Genomic DNA, 6397 nt, shown 5'->3' with positions numbered 1-6397 from the left:
AATAATAATAATAATAATAATAAGTCACTGTTTGTTAAGGTAGTTCTAGACAGTACAGCAACACAAGGCCATGTCTCACACTTATTTTTATTAATTAAAAGTGGCTGTTTATTGTCTTTCAATCTGTTATTGTTTCTGTTCTTTCTTTTCTAAATGTATCTGAGAATGTAGACAGAAGGGCTAAAACTGACATGATTGATCTGAGGGAGAATCATTGATCCATTCAGAAAGTTTATTTGCAACAAGTAAGAGAGTTTATATTATTTAAAGTAGACTAGGTTATAATGTATACTAGCAATTTGTTAGTGATATGCATATCAAGGTCTACCTCAGCTATAGCCTACATGTCATAGATGACCAGCCTAAACCTGTTCAGATCAGTTCACATAATGTTATAGTCCTACCAGTAGCAGGACAGAGAATGTACTGTATATAACCTACATATCATAGATGACCAGTCTAAACCTGTTCAGATCAGTTCACATAATGTTATAGTCCTTCCAGTAGCAGGACAGAGAATGTACTGTATATAACCTACACATCATAGATGACCAGTCTAAACCTGTTCAGATCAGTTCACAGAGACCATCAGGTTTGTCAGCATGATAAGTGATCATAACTCCAACCTACTCTGACTATTTAATGTCTGACATCGTCTAACCTTATAATAGTTTGTAGGTAACCTAGACCTGATCTTATAATAGTTTGTAGGTAGCCTAGACTAACCTTATAATAGTTTGTAGGTAACCTAGACCTAACCTTATAATAGTTTGTAGGTAGCCTAGACCTAACCTTATAGTTTGTATGAAAACCTAGACCTAACCTTATAATAGTTTGTAGGTAACCTCTTCATTTATAATAGTTTACTAGGTAACCTAGAACAACCTTATAATAGTTTGTAGGTAACCTAGACCTAACCTTATAATAGTTTGAAAGTGTAACCTACAAACCTTGTAGGTAGCCTAGGCCTAGACCTAACCTTATAATAGTTTGTAGGTAGCCTGACCTTCCTTGTAAGCCAGGCCTAGACCAAATTATAATAGTCTGTAGGTGAGCCTAGACCTAACCTTATAATAGTTTGTAGGTAACCTAGACCTTTAATAGTTTGTAGGTAGCCTAGACCTAACCTTATAATAGTTTGTAGGTAGCCTGACCTAACCTTATAATAGTTTGTAGGTAGCCTATAGACCTAACCTTATAATAGTTTGTTAGCCTAGACCTAACCTTATAATAGTTTGTAGGTAGCCTAGACCTAACCTTATAATAGTTTGTATAGCCTGACCTAACCTTATAATAGTTTGTGCAACCTAGACCTAACCTGTAATAGTTTGTAGGTAACCTAGACCTGTTTAGTTTGATAGGTAACATTTACATTTACATTTAAGTCATTTAGCAGACGCTCTTATCCAGAGCGACTTACAAATTGGTGCATTCACCTTATGACATCCAGTGGAACAGCCACTTTACAATAGTGCATCTAAATCTTAAAAGGGGGGTGAGAACTTATTTATCCTAGGTATTCCTTAAAGAGGTCCTTTCACATGTCTCCGGAAGGTGGTGATTGACTCCTGTCCTGGCGTCGTGAGGGAGTTTGTTCCACTATTGGGGGCCAGAGCAGCGAACAGTTTTGACTGGGCTGAGCGGGTAACCTAGACCTAACCTGTTATAATAGTTTGTAGGTAACCTAGACCTAAACTAGTTTGTAGGTAACCTAGACCTAACCTTATAATAGTTTGTAGGTAGCCTAGACCTAACCTTATAATAGTTTGTAGGTAACCTCACCTAACCTTATAATAGTTTGTAGGTAACCTAGACCTAACCTTATAATAGTTTGTAGGTAACCTAGACCTAACCTTATAATAGTTTGTAGGTAACCTCGACCTAACTAGGTAACCTATAACCTTATAATAGTTTGAGGTAACCTGACCTAACCTTATAATAGTTTGTAGGTTCCTAGACCTAACCTTATAATAGTTTGTAGGTAACCTAGACCTAACCTTATAATAGTTTGTTAACCTAGACCTAACCTGGAGATAGTTTGTAGGTAACCTAGACCTAACCTTATAATAGTTTGTAGGTAACCTTACACCTAACCTTATAATAGTTTGTAGGTAACCTAGACCTAACCTTATAATAGTTTGTAGGTAACCTAGACCTAACCTTATAATAGTTTGTAGGTAACCTAGACCTAACCTTATAATAGTTTGTAGGTAACCTAGACCTAACCTTATAATAGTTTGTAGGTAACCTGACCTAACCTTATAATAGTTTGTAGGTAACAGACCTAACCTTATAATAGTTTGTAGGTACATAGACCTAACCTTATAATAGTTTGTAGGTAACCTAGACCTAACCTTATAATAGTTTGTAGGTAGCCTAGACCTAACCTTATAATAGTTTGTAGGTAACCTAGACCTAACCTTATAATAGTTTGTAGGTAACCTAGACCTAACCTTATAATAGTGTGTAGGTAGCCTTGACCTGACGTTACTATTCATTCTCTATACTGATCAGTATCAGTTTAAATAGTGTTCACCAAGTATCAGTATCAGGATTCTCACCTTGTAGCCTGAATTCACAACCAGAACATGTCAAGTCATTGAGATATTTTCCGTTCTGCTGAGAGAGAACCTTCCTGATGACTAGCGCTCTGTATATTCTGATGGATGAGGCCTGAGCTGGAATGTGAAGCTAACTGAAGTTGGCTAACTTTAGAAAACCAGTATATCTAGCTGGTATCATAGTTTACCCTCAGGCTACATTCAGGTTTCAGCATCAGGCAGGTATCAACATGCAGTGGAGGCAACAACCTGGGTTGTATTCATTGTTTATTCCACAGCCAACAGTTTTAAAATGTTGCATAAACAGTTTACTCCAAACGATGTGCAACGTTACCTAAAAGTTTCTGTTCTCAAACGTTGTGCTACCTGGCGCTAAATGAAGACACACAACCTGTTTTGAGGAAGTGTAAGTTGTTGTTAGTCTTTCCACAATATTTATTTGTCTCTTTCACACAACAAACCTTCCTCAGTGAAAAGCATTAACAGCAGATTAGAAAGAGAAAATGTTTGTTTGTTGCTTGTTGTGTTTTAAGTCTGTTTTGAGAAGACAAGTCTATAGACCTATGATACAGTAGGAGATCACCCTGGTCTATAGACCTATGATACAGTAGGAGATCACCCTGGTCTATAGACCTATGATACAGTAGGAGATCACCCTGGTCTATAGACCTATGATACAGTAGGAGATCACCCTGGTCTATAGACCTATGATACAGTAGGAGATCACCCTGGTCTATAGACCTATGATACAGTAGGAGATCACCCTGGTCTATAGACCTATGATACAGTAGGAGATCACCCTGGTCTTAGTGATACAGTAGGAGATCACCCTGGTCTATAGACCTATGATACAGTAGGAGATCACCCTGGTCTTTTGAACATTGTAAACAGTTTACACCCTGTCTATGAACCCTCCAGTAGGAGATCAACATGGTCTATTCTAGACCTATTATACAGTAAGATCACCTGGTCTATAGACCTATGATACAGTATGAGATCACCCTGGTCTATAACCTGATACAGTAGGAGATTACCCTGGTCTATAGACCTATGATACAGTAGGAGATCACCCTGGTCTATATATCTATGATACAGTGGAGATCACCCTGGTCTATAGACCTATGATACAGTAGGAGATCACCCTGGTCCATCACTCTTATGTATGTAGAACCCTCTGTGGAAAGGATTCTTCATGGAAGCCAAAAGGGTTCTACCTAGTACCAAAAATATCACAAAGGGTTCTCCTATGAACAGCCAAAGAACCCTTTTAGATTCTAATATGTAGGAGATCACCCTGGGGCACACAGATGGGCATCAGAACAAATGAACCCCGCATCTAATTAATCAATTAACATTTTAAGGAGAGTAGGACTATTATAACAATCCACCAGAAATATCATCAACTATATGAACACACATAACAATATCATCAACTATATGAATACACACAACAATATCATCAACTATATGAATACACATAACAATATCATCAACTATATGAATACACATAACAATATCATCAACTATATGAATACACACAACAATATCATCAACTATATGAATACACATAACAATATCATCAACTATATGAATACACATAACAATATCATCAACTATATGAATACACATAACAATATCATCAACTATATGAATACACATAACAATATCATCAACTATATGAATACACATAACAATATCATCAACTATATGAATACACATAACAATATCATCAACTATATGAATATAACAATATCATCAACTATATGAATACACATAACAATATCATCAACTATATGAATACACATAACAATATCATCAACTATATGAATACACATAACAATATCATCAACTATATGAATACACACAACAATATCATCAACTATATGAATACACATAACAATATCATCAACTATATGAATACACATAACAATATCATCAACTATATGAATACACACAACAATATCATCAACTATATGAATACACATAACAATATCATCAACTATATTTATATAACAATATCATCAACTATATTTATACACATAACAATATCATCAACTATATGAATATACACAACAATATCATCAACTATATGAATACACATAACAATATCATCAACTATATGAATACACATAACAATATCATCAACTATATGAATACACATAACAATATCATCAACTATATGAATATAACAATATCATCAACTATATGAACACATAACAATATCATCAACTATATGAATATAACAATATCATCAACTATATGAATACACATAACAATATCATCAACTATATGAATACTATAACAATATCATCAACTATATGAATATAACAATATCATCAACTATATGAATACACATAACAATATCATCAACTATATAAACAATATCATCAACTATATGAATATAACAACAATATCATCAACTATATGAATACACATAACAATATCATCAACTATATGAATACACACAACAATATCATCAACTATATGAATACACATAACAATATCATCAACTATATGAATATAATAACAATATCATCAACTATATGAATACACATAACAATATCATCAACTATATTAATACACATTACAATATCATCAACTATATGAATACACATAACAATATCATCAACTATATGAATACACATAACAATATCATCAACTATATGAATATACACAACAATATCATCAACTATATTTATACACATAACAATATCATCAACTATATTTATACACATAACAATATCATCAACTATATGAATATACATAACAATATCATCAACTACATTAATACACATTACAATATCATCAACTATATGAATACACATAACAATATCATCAACTATATGAATACACATTACAATATCATCAACTATATGAAAACACACAACAATCGTCGTCTTACCTTTTATCTCTCAATAGAAACACAGTCTGGATGATCATCAGGTCGTCAAAAGTGAGTTTCATTTGCTCTGCTCATTTACATATCAGGTTCTGCCTGTTCTCTCTCCCTCCCTCTCTCTTTACAGCTCTTACAATGTGTCTTGGCATACATTCTACAACTGTCTGGAACTCTATTCTTCTGTTTCTCTCCATCACTTTCTCTGTGTCGTCTGTTGCTGTCTCTGTGTCTTGTCTGGTGTCTCTCTCTATCACATCCTATTCTTCTGTTGCTGTCTCTGTGTCTTGTCTGGTGTCTCTCTCCATCATATCCTATTCTTCTGTTGCTGTCTCTGTGTCTTGTTTGGTGTCTCTCTCCATCATATCCTATTCCTTTGTTGCTGTCTCTGTGTCTTGTCTGGTGTCTCTCTCCGTCATATCCTATTCTTCTGTTGCTGTCTCTGTGTCTTGTTTGGTGTCTCTCTCCTTCATATCCTATTATTTTGTCTCTGTGTCTTGTCTGGTGTCTCTCTCCTTCATATCCTATTCTGTTGTCTCTGTGTCTTGTCTGTTGTCTCTCTCCGTCATATCCTATTCTTCTGTTGCTGTCTCTGTGTCTTGTCTGGTGTCTCTCTCCATCATATCCTATTCTTCTGTTGCTGTCTCTGTGTCTTGTCTGGTGTCTCTCTCCATCATATCCTATTCTTCTGTTGCTGTCTCTGTGTCTTGTCTGGTGTCTCTCTCCTTCATATCCTATTCTGTTGTCTCTGTGTCTTGTCTGTTGTCTCTCTCCATCATATCCTATTCTTCTGTTGCTGTCTCTGTGTCTTGTCTGTTGTCTCTCTCCATCATATCCTATTCTTCTGTTGCTGTCTCTGTGTCTTGTCTGGTGTCTCTCTCCATCATATCCTATTCTGTTGCTGTCTCCGTGTCTTGTCTGTCTCTCTCCATCATATCCT

At 35.1% G+C, this 6397-nt stretch overlaps 1 long non-coding RNA gene across 1 annotated transcript in view; it reads right to left on the bottom strand.

The window, feature by feature from the left end:
• The window catches only part of LOC127924565 (uncharacterized), a 13066-nt gene extending 7487 nt beyond the window's left edge, over positions 1-5579 (bottom strand). Inside the window, exon 1 of the long non-coding RNA XR_008118265.1 lies at positions 5464-5579. This is a non-coding gene — a long non-coding RNA (uncharacterized LOC127924565). The remainder of the gene's footprint in view (positions 1-5463) is intronic.
• Positions 5580-6397: the final 818 nt, after the last annotated feature.

This window comes from Oncorhynchus keta, unplaced genomic scaffold (assembly GCF_023373465.1).
Source record: "Oncorhynchus keta strain PuntledgeMale-10-30-2019 unplaced genomic scaffold, Oket_V2 Un_contig_4292_pilon_pilon, whole genome shotgun sequence".
NCBI lineage: Eukaryota > Metazoa > Chordata > Actinopteri > Salmoniformes > Salmonidae > Oncorhynchus > Oncorhynchus keta.
The sequence above is the reverse complement of the archived record's forward strand: the minus strand, read 5'-3'. Positions and strand labels throughout refer to the sequence as shown.